Genomic DNA, 22,616 nt, shown 5'->3' with positions numbered 1-22,616 from the left:
GGCATACGTTACGAACGGCAAAACAGTGTCCCGTTACTGTGGTCCGAGGCAACGTACATAGTCAACATGTCACCGAGTGTGCGGTTGAACCTCTCTGTCAAGCCGTTCGTTTGCGGGTGGTAGGCGGTAGACTTGCGGTGAACGATGCTGCATGCAGTGAGAAGGGCTTGTATTACTTCGGACAGGAACGCACGCCCCCGGTCGCTGAGCAGATCGCGTAGTGCTCCATGTCGAAGAACGAAGTTCCGCAAGATGAAGAAGGCAACTTCGCGCGCAGAAGCCGCTGGAAGTGCGGCAGTCTTGGCGTAGCGCGTCAAGTGGTCGACGCCTACAATTATCCATCGGTTACCCAAGGAACTGCAGGGAAGTGGTCCGTATAGGTCTATGCCGACGCGATCAAATGGCCGGGCCGGGCAGGGGAGCGGCTGTAACTCGCCAGGTGGGCGCTGTTGAATTTTACGCCTTTGGCACGCCGTGCAAGCGCGTACGTACTGGCGCGCGAAGTGATACATGTCGTGCCAGTAGAAACGCTGCCTCAGCCGAGTGTAGGTTTTCAGAACGCCGGCGTGACCATTATGAAGAACGGCATGGAAATAAGCGCATATGTCAGTACGCATGTGTCGTGGTATCACAAGCAGCCATTTGCGACCATCAGGCAAATAATTTCTGCGGTAAAGGACGTTGTCGTGGACAGCAAAGTGAGCGGCTTGGCGACGAAGTGTTCAAGAAGAGGTTGTGACGGATGGATCGTGGAGGAAATTCAGCCTAGTTGAAAGCAGGAGATCCTTACGCTGCTCGGCTGGCATATTGACACGTATTTATGTTTATCTTTCACCGGTGGCCGCTTTCCACCGGCTAACAAATGTTAAACGTTATCGCTCGGCGCAGGACGCGCCTGTATCGGAAGTTTCTAGAACGTTATCGATGCTTCTTTCCGTTGCCTGTTTTCGCCTACGCTTAAGGTATCTGATTGTATGACCGACGCGAATTGTCTAGAACTTTCTGGAAGACACGCGGGCATCAGGGATTAATCTGGAACCTTCGATGACTCAGGTATAAAAGCCGACGCGTTTCGCCGCTGATCAGATTTTCGAGGACCTGCCGACTCTGTTCGCCGCTTTCGTTGTGCTTTGAGTGTAGCTTGCTTTTGTGGGCACAGGTTCGCCCAATAAAGAATCACTTTAGTCATACGCATTTTTACGACTGTTTACTTCAGCGTCACTACAACGTGACATCTGGTGGAGGTGCTTTTGTGTCCATGCAGCGGACGCCCCCGAAAAGCCGAGATGTCACGTAGTAGTGACGCTGAAGTAAACAGTCGTAAAACTGTGTATGGCTAAACTGATTCCTTTATTGGGCATATATACGTGTCAATATCAGCGGCGTCGATCGTCGACATGGATGCGAAGGGCGTTGACACTGAAGCCACATGGGAAGGTAGCGGTGATCGGGAAAGCGCATCGGCGTCATAGTGCTTTCTGCCCGATCGGTAGACAACGCGGATGTTATATTCTTGTAAGCGAAGTGCCCAGTGGCCGAGGCGACCTGACGGATCTTTCAACGAGGACAGCCAGCAAAGGTCGTGGTGGTCGGTAACAATGTCAAAAAGGCGACCATATAGGTATGGACGAAATTTGACGAGAGCCCAAATAATGGCCAAGCACTCTTTCTCCGTGACAGAGTAGTTGGCTTCTGCCTTCTTTAAAGTGCGACTCGCATATGCGACGACGTACTCGTCGTAGCCATCTTTCTGTTGGGCTAGGACTACACCAAGTCCGATGCCGCTGGCGTCCGTGTGTAGCTCTGTGGGCGCTGTGGGATCGTAGTATCGAAGAATCGGCGGTGAAGTAAGTAGACGACGTAGTTTCTTGAAGGCGTCTTCACACGAAGTTGACCACGCGGAGATGCCGCTGCTAGCCATAAGCAAATTGGTCAGTGGTGCGATAATAGTGGCAAAATTGCGCACAAAGCGCTGAAAGTAAAAGCAGAGCCCTATAAAGCTGCGGAGTGCCTTAAGAGTAGTGGGCATCGCAAACTCTGCGACCGCGCGAAGCTTGGCTGGGTCAGGAAGTACACCATGCTTCGAAACAACGTGTCCCAATATTGTTAACTTGCGGGCAGCAAAACGGCACTTTTTGACGTTGAGTTGGAGGCCGGCAGAGGTGAGACACGTCAGGATCTCACGCAAGCGAACGCGGTGCGTCGGGAAATCGGGCGAAAAACGACAATATCATCAAGGTAGCATAGACATGTTTTCCACTTGTAGTTACGAAGGATAGTGTCCATCATACACTCGAAAGTATCGGGCGCGTTGCAGAGCCCGAATGGCATTATGGTAAATTCATACAAGCCGTCGGGCGTGACGAAAGCGGTCTTCTCACAGTCGTCTTCAGCCATCGGCACTTGCCAATAGCCGGAGCGACGATCCAAAGATGAGAAGTACTGCGCGCCTTGTAGGGAGTCGAGGGCGTCATCTATCCGAGGTAGCGGATAGACATCTTTACGAGTTATCTTATTGAGCCGACGGTAATCCACACAGAAGCGTATTGAGCCCTCCTTCTTGCGTACTAATACTACAGGAGACGCCCAAGGACTCTGGGAAGGCCGAATGACGCCACGATGCAGCATATTGTCGACTTGCTCGGTAATTATCTGTCGCTGCGCTGCCGACACGCGGTATGGTCGCTGGCGTAATGGTGGATGGGAACCAGTGTGGATGCTGTGAGTGACGATCGCCGTACGTCCTAGGGATGGTTGGTCGCAATCAAACGACGAGCGAAAATTCTGAAGAAGCGCGAGGACTTGCTGGCGTACGGTACGGAGGTGGCAGATCGGCGTCCAAGGCAGATTCAAGAACGTCGACGACGACGACGACAATGATGATGATGATGATGCGCAGAGCAATGGAGAAGTGAGGGCGTCGAGCTCATAACAGGCCATGTCGTCGGAAGTATCGAGAATGTGAAGCGGGTCAAGGGGCTGAACGCGACCAAGTGATTCTCTGCGCAGTAAGGTCACAGCGGATTGAACCGGGTTACACACAAGCATAGTGGATAATCCAGATAAATGTGTTGAGGATGGCAAATTGTAGAGGTAGAACCTTGCGACGTAGAAAAATAGGCGATGGTGTAAAAAGCACCGTAGCGTCTGGCGCGGCGGAGCAAGATACGGGCACAAGAACCGACATTTCGGGTGGTATGTTCGTATCGGAGACAACGGAGAGCTTGGCGGCTTTACTTTCAGAAGGGTCAGGCAGCGAGGCTTCTGAAAGCGGGAAAAGCGCCACTTCGGCCCGAGCACAGTCGATGATGGCACGATGGTGAGACAAGAAGTCCCAGCCGAGAATGATGTCATGTGAACATGAAGGAAGCACGAAAAATTCAAGAACATAAACAACGTCGGCAATGACTACCCTTGCGGTACATTGAGCAAGCGGTGCTATACGCTGCGCATTCGCGGTACGCAGTAACAAACCAGGCAACGGTGTGGTGACCTTGTGGAGCTTACGACAAAGCTTTTCGTCCATTACAGAAACCGCAGCCCCAGTATCAATAAGCGCAATTGTGGCGGTTCCTTCGACCAAAACGTCCAGTAAATTACGTGGCGACTGTGCAGGCCTTGTAGAAGTCGTGAAGCTGTCAGTTCGTGCCTGCAGAACTGCAGCAACTAGTTTCCCTCGCTAGGTGACTGGCGACGACGTAAGGGGGAAAGCGAGCGACGACGTGGTGACTGAGAACGATGGTTGCCGAAAGGGCGTCGAGAAGACGGTGGATACTCTGGGTCGGGACGCATGGAATGGCCGGTAGCATCGTGGGAATATCCATACCCAGGCGTTGCGACAGCAGGGTTAGCAGGTGGCATGCGACGATGGCAGAAGCGCGCGACATGGCCGGCGAAACCGCAAGCGAAACATATGGGTCGGTTGTCGCGTGTGCGCCAAGGGTTCTGAACTTGGCTTCGAGGCGGAATAGGAGGCGACAAGGGAGCTGGCACTGCTTGAGGTCACACTGTCGCAGGAAATGCGAATGTCGGCGGCGCAGGTAGCGCTGCGACTGCGGCATAGGTCAGAGGTGCCGCCACGGGAGGACATGGTTGAGCCAAAGGTAACGAGTCGGCAAGTTCCTCGCGAATGGCTCTCCTAATGGGAGCAGCCAGAGATGTGTCAGGCTGTAGGGGTCGATCGCTGAGAGGGAGCATAGACAGTTGGCGCGCCACCTCCTCACGAATAAAATCCTTAATCTGAACGGAGAGTGATAATTCTGGCGAGGAGTTGGAGGGAAGCGTGAGGCCCGAGAGAGAGTGGCCGGGCGCAACGTGATGATGATGATGATGATTTATTGGCATCCCCTTTGAAACGGGGTGGCGACAAATAGTCACCTAGCCTGCTTGATTTAATCAGGTATACTACACATGTTCTTTATCTCGCATTTTTGTATACCTTTTTCAAAAATTTAGCTTGTACCGCTGCCTATGATTTTAAGAGATCAGGTCGTATCCATCTTTTCCCTGCTTTTTTTCCACCAGTACTCTAATCGTCTCTTGCTGATCTCTACGGCTGATCTGTTTATGTTTCCTTCCACTTTAAACCCAAGCGCTTCTGGGAGTTGCACGTTACCCACGGTTCTCGCTGGGTGGATCCCGTCGCATTCCATTAGGATGTGCTGAGTGGTCTCTGGATCTTTACTGCAGCATACACATGTCTCATCTAGTTCCGAATATTGGTTCCGATATGTTTTCGTCCTTAGGCAACCGGCTCGAGCCTCAAATAGCAAGGCACTGCCCTTTGTGTTATCGTACAGATTTTCCCTTCTAATTTCTTTCTTCTCATTCTTGTAAATCTCCATTGTCCTTTTCGTTTCCATTCTTTGCATCCAATTCACGGTCTCTATTTCTCTCACTTTCTTTCTGATGACCCCTGGTTGTCTATTTACAGTTTCGATTATCCTGTACTTGGTTGCCAACTTCCTTGACCTCTTCCTCCATTCTGTGTCCACGCTTTTCATGTAGAGATACTTGTGCACTTTAGCCGCCCATTTATTTTCATCCATGTTCCTGAGCCTTTCTTCAAAACTAATTTTGCTTTGTGCTTCTCTGACTTCAAAAGAGGCCCAACCCATGTCTGCATGCACTGCCTCATTTGTCGTATTACCGTGTGCTCCCAAAGCCAACCGGCCTACTGATCTTTGGTTAACTTCTAAACCCGCCAATATATCCGATTTTAAGCATATAATGGCATTTGCGAATGTTAGCGCTGGCACCATTACTCCTTTCCAGATTCCACGCACCACCTCATACTTATTGTGGCCCCACAGTGCTCTGTGTTTCATTAATGCTGCATTCCGCTTCCCCTTTATTTTCAGATTATCTTGGTGGTTGCTTGAGTAATTCTTTCCTTCGTTTATGTGTACGCCGAGGTACTTATATTGCTTCACTATGGGTATTACTTGCTGTTGAATTGACACCACGAAGTTACTCGTGTGTTCATTAAAGATCATAATCCCTGATTTCTCTGTGCTAAACTTAAGGCCTAGATTTGTCGCTGCGTTCCCACAGATATTCGCAAGTATCTGTAAATCTTTTTTATTGTCCGCTAGTAGCACAATGTCGTCTGCGTACATCAATCCAGGGACCTTCTGTTGCACCATTTGTCCATTACGCATGTAGGATAAATCAAAACCTAATTCGCTGTTTTCCAGTCGTCTTTCTATGCCCTTGACGTAAAGCGTGAACAACAATGGTGACAGAGGGCATCCTTGCTTCAATCCTTGGTGAATTCCCACCATTTCATTTCCTTTTCGGCCTTCCCATGCCACTTGTACTTGGTTGTCTCGATATATCTCCCTCAGCAGCTCCACGAAATCGTCATCTATGCCTTCGTATTGAAGAATATCCCACAACAATTCCCTGTCTACGTTGTCATAAGCTCCTTTAATATCTAGAAATGCTACCCATAAAGGTCTTTTCTGAGCTACTGAAATCTCTATGCACTGAGTTAGTACAAACATATTGTCTTCTAAGCGTCTGCCTGGCCTGAACCCATTCTGTAGTTCCCCCAATACACCGTTTTCCTCCACCCACTTCGACAGTTCTAATTTTATGGCTTGCATTGCCATTCTATATATCACCGACGTTACTGTAACTGGCCTGTACGAGCTCGTCTTATCCTTATCTCCTTTGCCTTTGTAGATGAGATTCATCTTGCTTTCACGCCATCCAACGGGAATATTCTTTGTTCTAATCACTTGCTCTATGGCATTAGTCAGCAGTGCCTTGCTTTTTGGACCGAGGTTTTTGATTAGCTGTATTGGGATTTCATCGGGTCCTGCTGCCGTGTTGTTAGGGACATTTTCTGCTGCCTTTTTCCAATAGAAGCTTTCTATGCTGAATTTTGATCTCTCAAGCCTCTCTGTTGTTGCTGGATCTGTTGTCTGAACTACACTTTTTCTCGTACCGAAGTTATGCCTGATAACGTCTGTGATGTACCGCAGCGCATCATCGCCTTCATAGCGCATCATCGCCTTCATAGCGCATCATCGCGCTTCATAGCGCCTTCATAGCGCATCATCGCCTTCATAGCGCATCATCGCCTTCATCATCGCCTTCATAGATGCAACAGCGCTGCGTGCAAGGACCCTCTGGCGACGCAGCTCATCGAAGCTCTGGCAAAGATTGACGACAGCTGCGACAGATGAAGGGTTTCGCGCAAGAAGCATTTGAAATGCGTCGTACTCGATGCCCTTGAGGATGTGCTTCACCTTGTCCTCTTCACTCATGCTAGAATCGACGCGGGCGCAAATATCGACGACATCCTCTATGTAGCTGGTGTACGTCTCGCAGGGCTGTTGAGCGCGCTGGCGTAGACGCTGTTCAGCACAGAGCTTTCGTAAGGCTGGGAGGCCGAAGACTTCCGTGAATGCTGCCTTGAAAGTGGACCAGGTTTGGAGTTCCCGCTCATGATTGTGGAACCAGAGGTTCGCAACGTCAGCGAGATAGAAGATGATGGAACGTAACTTCGCCGGGTCCTCCCACTTGTTGTTCTCACTGACGCGCTCATAGGTAGAGAGCCAATCTTTCATGTAAGTCTCACCGGCTCCGCTTAAGACGGGGGCGGGGGGGGGGGGGGTCCCGCTGCCGCCGGACGGCACCGCAAATGATGGGCGCGGCAGAACCTGCAGGCGGATTGCCGGTAGGCTCGAGCATGGTAGCGGCTAAAGCAGTCGGCAAAAAGTGAAGTTCTAGGGTGAGGTCGGGGATTGCAGCACCTCCACCAAATGTGATATGACGATTTATTAGACGTCTCACGCAATCGAAGCAGTCCACGAACGCTGATGGTGCGCACAGCGACAGACGCAAGAGCACTTCTTCCTCTTCTTCACTACAATATATATATATATATATATATATATATATATTTGTGTATATCACCAAATCCGCCACTCACGTACGCCCAAGTTGCTGCCATGCAGCCTTCCGTCGCTCAGCGTGCCCTTCCGTTTCCTCAGAACGACATCGCAGCCTTTACACCACGTGCACCTGTACCTGCATTTTACGCCCCCTGGCGCTCCTCCTGCCCAATCTGTTATTATTGTGGCATTCGAGGCCACATCTTGCGGTTTTGTCGAAAGCGCCAGCAGGACGAACGCCGCGGCTACGATGCTTACGAGAGGGATCTGGTGTCCTTTCCGAGCCAATACCAGCGCCGCCCTTCAACACGTTCCTTCTCCCCACCCGCTCCACCCGACGCTCCTCGAAACTACCGTCCAGGACGCCGCCGCTCTCCTTCCCCTCTCCGACGCTCAACATCGCCTCTCCAGCCAGTCACCCATACCGACTACCACTCGGAAAACTAGATGGTGCAGTTTTTGGAGGGGAAGCTGCATCGCTCGGACAAACAACACCTCCTGAGAGCCCGGCAAATTTGTTATTAGTGTATGCTGAAGGTGTGCCTGTTCGAGCATTAGTTGATACGGGAGCCGCTCTTTCTATTATTCATGCCGATTTGTGCTCTCGTCTACGCAAGGTCACTACACCTTACCATGGCACTCCTTTACGTAGCGCGAATAACCTTACGATACTGCCATCGGCACAGTGTACCGTTCGAGTTTTTATTGATGGGATTCGCCACCATATTGCGTTCGCAGTGCTGCCTTCCTGCGCTTATATGCTCATTCTTGGTTGGGACTTTCTTTCTGCCGCTGCCGCTTTCATCTCTTGCCGACAGCGCCTTGTCCACATGCGCGAGACCGATGACACCGACGAGGGGCCTCAGTCCCGCCACCATCTGCGAACCGTAGCCGATTGTGTGGTCCCACCTGGCCACGAGCAACTTCTTGTGATTGCTTCCGACGTAATTGACAATGGCGATGTTCTAGTCACCCCATCAGCCCGTTTCCTCTCCAAAGGAATTGCACTAGCGTCGAGTCTCGTTCGATTCATCAACGGCACGGCCCTTCTCATAGTATTCAACGTCACAAATGAGCCGATTTTGCTTCCCAAATGTGCTGTCGTGGTTTGCGGTGTGGACACACAGCCTGTCTCGGTGATGGCTTCGAGTACTGGTACTGCAGAACCACGCCCACCTACAGCTGCTGCTCCTGCTACTGCTCTCGCCAGCGCAATCAGTAAGGATCTGACTCCACAGCAAGCACATCAACTACTGGCCTTGTTGTCGAAACATAAATCTTCCTTCGACGTACACTCACCTCTCTTGGGACAGACTTCAGCGGCAACTCATCGCATACACGTCGATGGAAGTTCTATTGTCCGCCGTCGACCCTATCGCGTTTCTTCCGCCGAACGCGAGATAATCGACAAGCACGTTGCCGACATGCTCGAGCGAATTATCATCCGCCCCTCCGCCAGCCCTTGGTCGTCACCCGTCGTTTTGGTGCACAAGAAAGATGGCTCAGTGCGATTTTGTGTTGATTACCGTGCCTTGAACAAAATAACCCGAAAAGACGTATATCCTTTGCCTGGCATTGACGACGCCTTAGATTCATTGCAAGGCGCGGAATACTTTTCCAGTCTTGACTTACGCTCGGGTTATTGGCAAATTCCGATGCATGAGGCCGACAAGGAAAAACTGCCTTTGCAACACCAGATGGCCTGTACGAATTTAACGTCATGCCTTTTGGCCTCTGCAATGCACCAGCAACCTTCGAACGAATGATGGACACTGTTCTGCGGGGCCTTAAGTGGAAGTATTGTTTGTGCTACCTTGACGACATAGTCATATTTTCTTCAACCTTCCAACTCCACTTGCAGCGCATCGATGAAGTTCTGACGTGTCTCTCTGCTGCTGGTCTTCAGCTGAATACCAAAAAGTGCCACTTTGCCAGCAAGACTATTAAAGTACTGGGCCACCTCGTAAGCAAAGACGGTATTCGGCCTGACCCCGAAAAGATTACCGCCGTCCTACGCTTTCCGAGGCCCCAACGCTCCAAAGAACTTCGCAGCTTTCTTGGCCTGGCTTCTTACTTCCGGCGCTTCATACGTGACTTTGCTACCATCGCGGCTCCGCTTCACCGACTCCTCCCTTCAGGAACTCCATACGTATGGTCAGACGAGTGCCAAGCGGCTTTTGACACTTTAAAGCGTGCCCTCACGTCTGAGCCAGTGCTTTGTCATTTCGATGAGTCCGCACCCACTCTACTCCATACTGATGCCAGCGGCCATGGAATCGGCGCTGTTCTTTTGCAACGACAACGTTTTGAGGAACGCGTGGTCGCATACGCAAGTCGGACGCTAACATCGGCCGAGAAAAATTATACAATCACGGAGCAGGAGTGCCTCGCCGTTGTTTGGGTCATCCAAAAATTCCGACCGTATTTACACGGCCGCCACTTTACGGTCGTGACCGACCACCATGCTTTATGCTGGTTGTCGATGTTAAAGAATTTATCTGGCCGTTTAGGTCGCTGGATACTTCGTCTGCAAGAATATGACTTCGACGTCACGTACAAATCCGGCAAGAAACACAACGATGCAGATACTCTCAGCCGCTGTCCGTTACCACCGCAGTCCGACGTTCCCGGCCAGCCTCCATCCGTCACCGAGCCTGTAAACGCGTCCTCTGCAGTTCTTTCACTCGCCGCTCTCAACGGTCTTCCTTCTTTCCACCCTGAGACGTTCGCGTCCCACCAACGCGACGACGCTTACTGCCACTCAATTATGGAACGCCGTCACAGCTCATCTCGTCCTCCTAACGCGCGAGCCCGTCGCCAGTTAAAGAACTTCAAGTGTGAAAAATCAATCCTCTACCGGTATGTCTTCCACCCCGAAGGACAGCGTTGAGTTCCTGTCGCTCCTCGATCACTCAGGGAACAGATATTGAAGACATTTCATGATGATCCCACGGCTGGACATCTCGGCTTTCACAAGACCTATGAACGCATCCGCAGTCGTTTTTCCTGGCCTGGACTTGCCACCTGCGTAGCGAAATACGTCGCGTCTTGCTCGCTCTGTCAGCACCGCAAACGGCCCACTTCACCTCCGGCTGGACTGCTGCAACCTCTTCCCTGTCCTGACGCTCCATTCGCAGTCATCGGGATTGACCTCTACGGACCGCTGCCATTATCAGCTAGCGGCAAGAGGTGGGTCGTCACTGCAGTTGACCACTTGACCAGGTACGCCGAAACAGCTGCGCTACCTTCAGGATCCGCGGAGGAGATTGCGACTTTCTTCCTGGAAGCCATCTTTCTACGACATGGAGCGCCACGCGTCCTTTTGAGTGACCGTGGCAAGGCGTTTCTGTCGAAGCTACTCGAGGACGTCCTCCGCACATGCAACACCATCCATAAGACGACTACCAGCTACCATCCTCAGACTAATGGCCTCACAGAGCGCTTCCATCGAACTCTCTCTGACATGATCTCCATGTACATCAACGCTGACCACACCAACTGGGATACCATCCTGCCATTTGTGACTTTTGCCTACAACACCGCTGCACAGCGGACTACTGGCTACTCACCATTCTTTCTAGTTTACGGGCGTCAACCGACCTCTCTCCTCGACGTCTCTTTTTTTGATGCCCCCGTGAAATCGTCGGCGTCAGTGAGTGAGCAGATAATATCTCGCCTTGCCGCGTGTCGCCATCGCGCCCGCCTCAACACCGAGGCAAGTCAACAGGATAGGAAGACTCGCTACGATGCATTTCACCGCGTCGTTCAGTTCAGCCCCGGCGATGAAGTGTTATTGTGGACACCCACTCGAGTTCCTGGCCTGTGCGACAAGTTTCAGTCGCGTTTTATAGGGCCCTACACTGTTGTAGAGCAAACTTCGCCAGTGAACTACCGCGTCACTCCCGTTGTGACGCCTTCCGATGGCCGCTACCGTGGCACAGAAATTGTCCACGTTTCGCGCCTAAAGCCCTTCCAACGACGTACCGCACCGCTATAACCAGCGGCCAGGTTGGCCGCTTTCGCGCGAGGGGGTAATTAGTGTGAGCAAAATATTAATCCTTCATCTTCTTCACCTATACATAGTCATCATCACTGTGCGCGTCGTCTTCGTTCAGCGCGTGGCTCAGCCAAATAAAGGCGACGAGACAACAGCTGTGCTGCTGCCTTACAATATATATATATATATATATATATATATATATATATTGTTACGGGGAGAATATATATACAATGGATATATTTACAGGGTAAGGCGCACAACGCTGCAGCAATCGTTCAGGGGAGCGCGTGCACACCAGAAAAATCACCCGTCGTCGTCGTCGTCATCGTCCAAGCACCGACCACAGGATCGCCGCTCGTGACAATATATATATATATATATATATATATATATATATATATTGTAATGAATGAGACACAGAGACAGCCCCCGTCCCTGGGCCGGCTGTTCTATATTCTGCCTCCTCGTCTTCTTCCCTCTGTCCGCGCCCCCAGTCCGAGCACCCGACGAGGAGGCAGAATATAGAACAGCCGGCCCAGGAACGGGTGCTGTCTCTTTGTCTCATTCATTACAATGGCACAGCCGACGAAAGCCCCGTCTTAAGGTGCTCCAGCGTTCACCACCGTGCTGCGGAGGCCTTTCGTCCTCCGGCATCTCGCCGTCCGAGGTCCGTCTGGCGAGGGAACGCCATCAACGCTTCCCTTGGCATGGCTGCCGTACCTAGAACTACCTTGATCCCCGAGCTGCCAAGGCATGCCATTCACGCTGCCTTGGACATGGATTTTTGCCGTCCTGGGTGCCTGCTGCGGCTAGGGAACGCCGTCCACGCTTTCCATGCCCTGGATCTCTGCCCCACGACACCATCGACAACTACGCCAGCAAGGGATGCCGTTCACGCTCCCCTGGCCATGCTTCCGGCTACAGTGAGTACCACGACCGCCACCAGCCTTAGCTCAACGGATGCCGTGCACGCTCCCTTGGCCAGTGGTCTGACTGGCCCGAGTACTGCGGCTACTGCCGCAGCCTCAGGGTGCGTAGATTCCGACCCTGGCTCAACGGGCGGCTCAGCCGGCAGCTTGTCCGACGCCATGCGAGCCATCTCGCTGCTGTCACAGCAGCTGGACTACTTAGTTTCAGCCACTTCCGGTTTCCCTCTAGCAGCTTTTCCATCACCTGCTGCATCGGAACGACCGGAGTTCCACGGATTTTCGAGTGACCCTATTCTGTGGGTGCAAGCGGCCAACGCGCTCGGGGCACGCCATGCCTGGCCCGACAACACAACATGGCTGGTTGCCGCGGGGCGACTTCGAGGTGCCGCCAAGGCGTGGGAAAACTACGACGGAATCAAGCAGCGGTCCTGGCCTGAATGGAGTGCAGCTCTGATCGCTGCTTTCGCCCCGCTCACGTGTGCGTGCGACGAACCCGTCCAGCACTGGTCTGCGGCCGGAGCTCCGAGGAGCACCACCTTGACGCGGCAGTAGTTCCCAGCAACGCCTGGACAGAGAGTATTCTTGTCTTGCTTTAGCGCAACTCAGTTTCAGTAAGAAGGGAAAAAAAGGGGACAGGTGACAGGGTGAGCGCTAACTTCCAACTGGTTTTATTTCATGACCCTAATGCGCATTATATAGCCCGCTCAAAGCGCACGTGACATAACAACCAAAAATAAAAATAAAAACTAAGAAGCATGCGAGTGCAGTTCACTGAACCTGTAAAAATCTAAGAATTCACGTTCCTTGCTTGATAAAGCTAAGGAGGGTGTGCTTACGCACAGTTTCTCACATTTCAAAATGGCATCAGCCTCAATAATCTCACGCGTCACTTGATTGTGGCTACGTCCTATGATGATGCACATATCAAGTAGTGGTTTGCAGCCGCAAGATTTGCAATGTATGGCAAGGAAGCCGCTTGATGAAATTTTGTTGTTAGCATCACAATTATGCTCGCGCAAGCGATCGTTAATACACCTACCCGTCTGCCCAATGTAGACACTGTTACACGACAAGGGAAACTTATATACTACTGCGCGAGTGCAATCAACATACAATTGTTAACATGTCTTTTTCCACACACTGGTAGCGCGTCTTTCTTAGGGTTAGTAAGTTTGCAAAGCCTATCCAGTTTATTAGGAGCAGAGAAAACAAACAACTTGGATGTTCGCTCTTTGTGCAACCTTTTTTAAATTGTGAGAAACATTGTGAATGTATGGCAATACACTTCTTTTGCAACCAGCGCTCACTGCACCGTTCTCCTGTCGTATGCGCTTCCGAGAATCTCTGATCAAGCATTCTGCCACGGACACTTGCACTGGCATCGGGTAACCTGCTTTTGACAGGCGCTTGCTTTGCCCTTCAAAACTAGCGAACACAGCGTGGTGGCAAGATTTTTTCAGGGCATTATTAAAACAAAGTTTGGCTATCCCTCTTTTTATCAGTTTGGAATGCGCTGAATTGTATGGTAGGAGGGGTTTACTGGACTGCGTTTCATAGCTCCAGCAAGTGTGCGCTACTGAGCAAGACAGACGAAGGTCTAGAAGCCGGATAGTACCTTCTTGTGGAATTTCATAAGTGATTTCAAGGGGAGCCAGACATTGCCTAATTGTAGGCAGAATTGAGGCAACCTGATTTTCCATTTCATCTGATGAGCATTCGATAAGAAACAAAAAATCAACACAGCGGAACGCTTTCAACACTTTGGTCTGCATAAGCTTCTTTGAGAGATTAGCGCCTAGTCTTGATGAAAACAAATCGCTGAGTGTGGGAGCAATGCAGGAACCTATGCATATTCCCTTTTGCTGTAGGTAAATAGCATCGTCCCATCTAATGAAAGTTGATACGAGGTAAAAGCTTAAAAGCTAAAAAAATGCCCACTGGACATCAATACATTATTTTGGAACCGTATGGTACCATATTCGTCAATGGACTGTTCCACAGCTAGTCGAAGGTCTTTATGGGGAATAGAGTAATAGAGATCTTTTATGTCTATGAAAAATGCTTGGTGACGTTTGGGGGGGGGGGGTTAGTTTTTAAGAATTCGATTACTTCCTCAGAGTTCCTTATGAGGAAAGGGTGATTAACCGGCAAGCACCTCAGTTTGGCTTCTAAACGCAGAGAAACTGGCTTCTGCCAAAAGTCATTTTCTGAAACGATCACCCTTAAGTGTACGTTGATCTTATGCGTTTTCGTAATGAACAGGACCATCAGGTGTTCCCTCTTGCCGTTCGCTATGTTTTTTCTTAGTTTATCGAGATTGAACTTCTTGCAAAGCTTTATAGCTGACGTTTTTACCTTGCTTAGTGACACTCCGTCGTGGCGCTTGAATACTGAGGCAACTGCTTCACTGACTTTGGCACAAAACACACCGCTTGAAAGCACACAGAACCCGCCTTCCTTATCAGCTGGCACAACACAAAGAGAGTTAGCACTCAAGCACTCAGCAACGCGTTTGACCGAGATCTTGGGCCGATAAGCTAAGAAAAAACATTCAGCGCATTCCAAACTGATAAAAAGAGGGATAGCCAAAGTTTGTTTTAATAATGCCCTGAAAAAATCGTGCGACCACGCTGTGTTCGCTAGTTTTGAAGGGCAAAGCAAGCGCCTGTCAAACGCAGGCTACCCGATGCCAGTGCAAGTGTCCGTGGCAGAATGCTTGCTCAGAGATTCTCGGAAGCACATACGACAGGAGCACATTGCAGTGACCGCTGCTTGCAAAACAAGTGTGTTGCCATACATTCACAATGTTTCTCACAATTTAAAAAAGGTTGCACAAAGAGCGAACATCCGAGTTGTTTTCTCTGCTCCTGATAAACTGGATAGGCTTTGCAAACTTACTAACCCTAAGACGCGCTACCAGTTGGTGGAAAAAGACATGTTAACAAGTATGTTGATTGCACTCGCGCACTAGTATATAAGTTTCCCTTGTCGTGTAACAGTGTCTACATTGGGCAGACCGGTAGGTGTATTAACGATCGCTTGCGCGAGCATAATTACAATGCTAACAACAAAATTTCGTCAAGCGCGTTCCTTGCCATTCATTGCAAATCTTGCGGCTGCAAACCACTACTTGACAGGTGCATCATCATAGGACGTAGCCACAATCAAGTGACGCGTGAGATTATTGAGGCTGATGCCATTTTGAAATGTGAGAAACTGTGCGTCAGCACACCCTCCTTAGCTTTATCAAGCAAGGAACATGAATTCTTAGATTGTAAACACAGGTTCAGTGAACTGCACTAGCATGCTTCTTAGTTTTTATTTTTATTTTTGGGTGTTATGTCATGTGCGCTTTGAGCGGGCTATATAATGCGCATTAGGGTCATGAAATAAAACTAGTTATAAGTTAGCGCTCACCTCCATCACCTATCCCCCTTTTTTTTCCTTCTTACTCAAACTGAGTTGCGCTAAAGCAAGACAAGAATACGATGCACCAACTTGCCCAATCTGCAGTACTTCTGGACAGAGAGGTCCGCTGCTGCCCCACCGCAGACACCGGCTCCACCCCAGATGGTGGGAAGCGCATGGCGGCCACCGCTCCTGCGTCGACCTGGGCGGCGCATCACAAACCGACGCCACCGGCTCCACCACAAGCTCTCTGAATACGCAGCAAGTCACCGCATCTACTTTCACGTGGCAGTCTACGCCAGCTGAGCTGCTGCGACGAAAACCCTGCGGAGCTAGGACTCCGCTGCATCTCGCCGCTGTAGCTTTACCCGGAAAGGTTTTAGCAGGTCGCCTCGCCATCTACCCCGCTGTAGACCCAGAGTTCGAGCCATTTTTACTACCACGGGTCTCGGACTCTGCGTCGACTTCCGACATCAGGCCATCACTTCCAGAGACCGAGACCACTGTCTGTCCACTGCAGTTAGTGAAACGGCTCCCGAACACTTCAACGCCGGGGCGCATGGAGGCGCCGGCGCGACCACTCCAGGCAGCCGACCTGTCCGCGGATCGTAGCAGGAACGTGATTCCTGACTCGTCGGAGCCACATCGCTGCATGTCCCCGCAGTCATTGGCCAAATTCGCGGCCATTCACAGCGCACGGAGGGAGGCATGGCTCAAGGTCATCCTCATCAAAGACCTGCCCGCACGCGCAAGACGCCGAAAAAGACGTGCAAAAGGCCAGTGGCGCAACACTCGCGGTTTTTCGTCTAGCGCGGCTGATCCAAGCGCAACGACGAAACTTCGTCACCCAGCGGTAACACGGAAAATACGCACGCGACAGCTGAGCCGAGAAGGTGTTCATCATCCAGAACTTGCTGCCGTACGTGCACATTTGCGACGGGATATACGTCGACGAGACATGCGACCCGATCGTAACACGCAGTGCCGACCCCCAGAGACGCAGGTTGCGCGCAGGACGGCTTTCCCTGGTTTTCATTATCAGCGTGCCCTCACAACTACCTGAGCTATCTTCGGCAGCGTGGCCGAGTGTAATGAAGAAAAAAATCACAGCATATCCACGGGGCGAATGATTATGAGTGGGCGAAGCTCCAAAGGGAATCATCGGATCTCCCGCTTAAGGGGACGCTAGCACAAACGCGTTAGAAACGTGCAGTACTCTCTAGTAAGGGGGAGCGGCCACAGCGTCTTACGCAGCCATTTACACATGCCGGAACGTGCACCGCGTTTGCCGACGCTATCACATGACTGCTGAGAGAGTATACCCCCCGTATTCATAAACGCTCCTCGACTTGAACTTGACTTGCCACCGCCTTGGGCAGCGCGTTCGAAACGCGTTGAAGGTAAGGCGGAGAGGCCACAACGTCTTACACCAGCTTCTTACACGGGCCGTAACGCGCTAGCACAAACGCGTTAGAAACGCGCTAGAAACGCGGCCTTTCGTTAATGTTGGGTATTTAATGCCATCGTGGTGCGTGTGTCTATGTGCGCTTCGTGGCGTAGTAGTCATTCTTTCGCCGGCTGTCGTGTGCGTCGGACGAAGGAATCATGAGCTCCCTTGGAGCTGCGTCAGCGGCCCTTGCTGGTCGCGGAAACAGGATGAACGCAAGTGAGGACAGTGACTACCAGGTTATTCTGCCACAGCTACCTACAGGACGTGTGGTTAACAACACCGTGTTCTTGCACGGGGACGTACGTGTGAGACCCTTTCGGGTTGAAGATTTCCGGGGCGCAATTGATCAAGCTGGCATGCTACCCGAAGTGGTAGCCTTAGGAGCTTATCAGATCAACCACGTGTGGGCCGTGACTTTGAACAGCGCGGAAGCAACGAAGCGGATGGTTGACTTGAAAGAACCACAAGTGAAAAGGCGACGGTGTCTAATCATAGACCCACAAGACCACCAGATCAGGCTCAGGCTACACTGGCTTCTGCACGGGGTGGACGACGAGGATGTGTGGACGGCGTTGGCGACTTTCGGCAAGGTCACCGAGATTACTCGAGAGCGTTGGCGAGTGCAAGGTGTGAGTGACAAGGGGTCCACAACACGTTCAGTGCTCCTCAAGCTCAAGCCGGGCATGAAGGTAGATGACTTGCCTCATCAAATAAGGGTAGGCGGTGAACTGGCTCTAGTGGTGGCACCGGGCGTCCGATGCAGTGCTTGCGCTGCCGTGGTGTTGGCCATGTACGCCGTGATTGCAAAGTGCCGCGCTGCTCGCGGTGCAGGCGGTTTGGACACACAGACGCACAGTGCGTTCGCACCTACGCCACGGCGATGGGTCCGGGTGCTGGAGTTGAATCGTCGGAACAGATTATGGACATCGTTGAAGCAGAGGAAGCAGCCGAAGGTACCAGTGAACCAGAAACGCTGGCAGCGTCCAGCAGCGAGCGGCAATCGACGCTCGACTGGGCGACCGGCGAACAACACAATGGGCCTTCAGTGGGCTCAGTCGTAGTAGAGAAAGAGGTAGAAAAAGTAGAAGAAGCCACCAATTCTCCGGAAATTACCGAGGTTTTGGAGCTTGCGAAGCCACAGAACGCGCCAGCATCGAGCGTCGCCCGGTTGGGCAGCGTTGGTGCCGCAGCGAAGCGCGGCCATGACCAGACCGACAACGCGCCAGCCAGCAGCCACGAAGAGCCACCAGCAAAGGCGGTCCAGGGTCGGAGGAGTAGCCTTAGACCACTGCCCAACGTGCTGGACAGGAATCCTTGTGACAAGCCCCCTCCGTCTGAAAGCGAGACCGTTCAATGTGACGGCTCCGGAGGCACGCTAGACGTGAAAGGTAAGCGCCATGCTCCGGAGCCTACCTCCAGTTATAATTAGACATGGCTTCCGAAGCGTCCCTGTGTTTATCTACTTTAAATGCACGAGGATTGGCTGCTAAAAGAAAACAGAGTCAAGTATATCGCTTAATGACTGATCAGGACCTGGATGTGTTAGCCATCCAGGAAACAAAAATAGCAGGGGAGGCAGATACCGCGAGCATGGTGCAGCGTTTCACGTCACGGTATTACGCTGTAGTCAGCCATGCAAATGGTGCGTCAGCTGGGTGTGTGCTTTTTGTTAAACAACTGTCGAGACTGGATATGCAGGAAACTGTCTCGTCACCAACAGGAAGATTAGTTTTATGTGATTTTTTGTTATGCGATAAGGAATGGCGGATTTTGTGTCTTTATGCCCCAAACGAAGTGGACGCGAGAGAAAATTTCTTCGCGAATGTTAAGCAGTATTTGAGTATACAGAAGCGCGTTGTTTTAATGGGCGATTTTAACTGCGTGTTGAATGGGCGTGATAAAACGAGCAGGAGTGCTTTCAGAGACAAAAGCACAGATTTGTTAACAGACCTAATCAAGGAATATGACTTGGATGACGTGGCTGAATGTCTACAGACGGCTCATGGTGTGGAGTATACGCACTGTCAGGGCACTAGCCATGCTCGCCTCGACCGAATTTACGTTTCATTGGACATGGTTCCCAGGTGTAATAATTACCACGTGGTACCAATGTCATTTTCAGACCACTGCCTTGTCAAATGCCTGATAGGTACGAAGAAACACAGCTGCAGTTTTAATTGGGATTTATGGAAAATTAATGCGAAGCTCATCAGTGACAAAACTTTCATTGACACAGTAAAAAATAAAATAAGTGAAATAAACTTTGCATATGCAAGCAATATGGGAGAACAGTGGGAATGGTGCAAACAGAACATTAAAATGTAGGCTCTTGAAAGGTCAAGCTGCATAAGATACGAAGAATGAAGGAACGAAAGCGCACCAAGAACAATGCTCAAGAGGTTGATTGAACTTGAAAGCAGAACGCCTGGTGCATTTAAAGATGATGTGCGAAAAATTTAACAGAAGCTCCAAGTAATAGAAGAGGAAAAATACCGTGATGCAATCGTGAGGGCGAGGGCGGAAGCACTAACCGCAGGGGAAGTGCCAACGAAAAGGGCGTTAAGGTTAGAAAAGACATACGCTAGTCGAAATCAAATTCATGAGATTGAGTGGAACGGTAATTTGGTAATGGATAACTTTAGCATAGCAGATGTGTTTTTCCAGCATTACCAAGCGCTCTTTTCGCTCCGAAAGGTTGACGTGCCTAAGTTTAAAAATGCTTTTTTGGGTGTCATGCCACAGCTGGACGATGAATTAAAAGAAAGATTGGAGCAGCCGATATCAAAGGAAGAGGTTTATCGAGCTATAGATAACTTAAATAACGGTAAATCACCCGGACCAGATGGGTTGAGTGCAGCTTTTTACAAAGCTTTTAAACAGGAAATTACCCCAGTCCTTGCCGCAGTCTTTAATGAGGCGTATGAGCTTAATGTGCTGCCACCGTCGTATCGCACATCTCATACAGTCCTCATACCAAAAACAGATCAAACGGGAAAACTAAGGTTGCCCACGTCATACAGACCCATCTCATTGACAAACGTCGACTATAAGATCTTCATGAAGATCTTAGCGGCCAGGCTTCAGACTGTTATGCCCGAAATAGCAGGCGACCATCAAACTTGTGGTATAAAGGGTCGTTCGATTCTAAACAACATTCATAAGGCTAGATGCGTTCTGGAGTGTTGTGACGTTATGCAGGTTTGTGTCGCGGTTCTCCAGATAGACCTCGAAAAGGCATTCGACTGTGTATCACACAATATTTTGTTAGCTCTATTGGAATACATCAATGTTGGTACTGTTATCAGACAAGGTGTAGCCATGGCGTACCAGAACTGCTCCACACAGTTAATTGTGAACAAGACGATAGGAAAGTCAATTAGTGTGCAACGTTCTGTACGCCAAGGCTGCCCTCTCAGCCCTCTTCTCTTCTGTGTGTATATTGAAAAACTGTGTCGCTCTATATTGCAGAATGATGCCATTCAAGGTATTCGCCTGCATGCATCAGAAGTCAAACTCTTGGCGTATGCAGACGACGTAGCTCTTTTCTGTGAAAACAAAGAAAGTGTTATTGATGCAGTTAGAGTGGTTAAACAATTTAGTGACATCTCTGGAAGTCCTGTCAATTGGGGAAAGTGCCTGGGGTTTTGGCATGGAGAGTGGCCTTCTACCCCTGACACTTTTGCCAACATTAGGTGGGAAACTACTCCGGTAAAATATCTTGGTGTGCCGCTTGAATTTTATAAGGATAATGATCAGTATTGGCAACAACAAGTGAAAGAGATGCGTGAGAAGGTGGACAGATGGAAAGTGGCTAATCTATCCATCTTCTCCAGAGCAACCGTGTGTAATTTGTTCTTTATCAGTAAGATTTGGTACACAATGCAGGTGTTATACTGTTCTCGGCTAAACATTCAGAAATTTCACCGCATATTTGCGGTGTTTGTGTGGGCCTCGAGTTGGGAGAGGTGTAGTCGGACGAACCTATTCAGGCACGTCAAAGATGGGGGAGTAGGTCTGGGACACCTCTTTGTGCGTCAGCTCGTAAATAGATTTATATTTTTTTGAGACGTCAGGGACCCTTTCTTGCGCATTGTGTGTCAGATGAGAATAAGCAAAGCGCTACTAGATTTTATTGTTGCCACAAGCAGTATTCCCGGAACGCTTAAGGGTTTTTTTAAGGAGGTTGTCTCCACTGTGCGCTTCCTAAGTGTACGTTTTTCAAAGGATTACCTGAGTTCTGTCCAAAGAAAAAAGCTGTACAGGGATCTATGCGACACTGAATTTCCGGTTCCTTTATATAGATCCCTTTACAGAGGTAGCCAGGGCCAAAATGTACTAAAAGGGTAAAGCGTATGCAAATTCCACCAGGGGTAAAAACCTTTCTTTTTTTCAAGGTTCATACAGGAACGCTTTCAGTAAAGACAGTTTTGAAAGAAAAGGGCTTTTTGTACCGTGGGGAACACATTGCTTAATGTGTAATCAACCCGAGACAATTGACCATGTTTTTCTACATTGTTGGGAGGGAGTGTTCTTGTGGGATGTTTTACAAAGGACAGTCAAAAAAGAATTCCCTCTAGATCCCTACGGTATCAGATATCTAGCGATTGAAAACGACGATGGGCTTCCTTTTGATCTGGTAATGCTCGTTGGCCTTCACAGTATCTGGCGCGCTAGAATGGCGGGCTATTACTGTGACCCAGACGCACGACCTGCGCGAATGTACTTCCGAGAGAGTATAAATGCCTTTCTGGAGGTGCAGAAAGCGCATGAATGCGCCCCGGAGTGGTTGTCAAGGTTAGAACCTTTGGCAACATTAAGAGAATTTTGATGTGATTGCAATAATGCTGGTTGGTAAATGTTACATATGATTTTCACGTGCTACTTCGTTGAACTGGGCTGTTGATAAATGAGTGAATTTTGCACATGAGACAATAAAGAAAAGAAAAAAAGCTTCGTGGCGTAGTGGGCTAACGCCGCGCGCTCGGAAGCGAGAGGTCCCTGGTTCGATTCCGCGCTACGGACACAACTTCGGAATTTTTTTTCTCATTTTTCTCAGACTGGTTACACACTACTACTACGACGACGGGGACGGAACGGGTGCCGCTATAAGGAGCTTCGCTCCTAAAAAAAATCACAGCATATCCACGGGGTGAATGATGATGAGTGGGCGAAGCTCCGGAGGGAATCATCGGATCTCCCGCCTAAGGGGACGCTAGCACAAACGCGTTAGAAACGTGCAGTACTCTCTAGTAAGGGGGAGCGGCCACAGCGTCTTACGCAGCCATTTACACATGCCGGAACGTGCACCGCGTTTGCCGACGCCATCACATGACTGCTGAGAGAGTATACCCCCGTATTCATAAACGCTCCTCGACTTGAACTTGACTTGCCACCGCTTTGGGCAGCGCGTTCGAAACGCGTTGAAG

This window comes from Dermacentor silvarum, chromosome 10, assembly GCF_013339745.2.
Source record: "Dermacentor silvarum isolate Dsil-2018 chromosome 10, BIME_Dsil_1.4, whole genome shotgun sequence".
Taxonomy (NCBI): Eukaryota; Metazoa; Arthropoda; class Arachnida; order Ixodida; family Ixodidae; genus Dermacentor; species Dermacentor silvarum.
The sequence above is the reverse complement of the archived record's forward strand: the minus strand, read 5'-3'. Positions refer to the sequence as shown.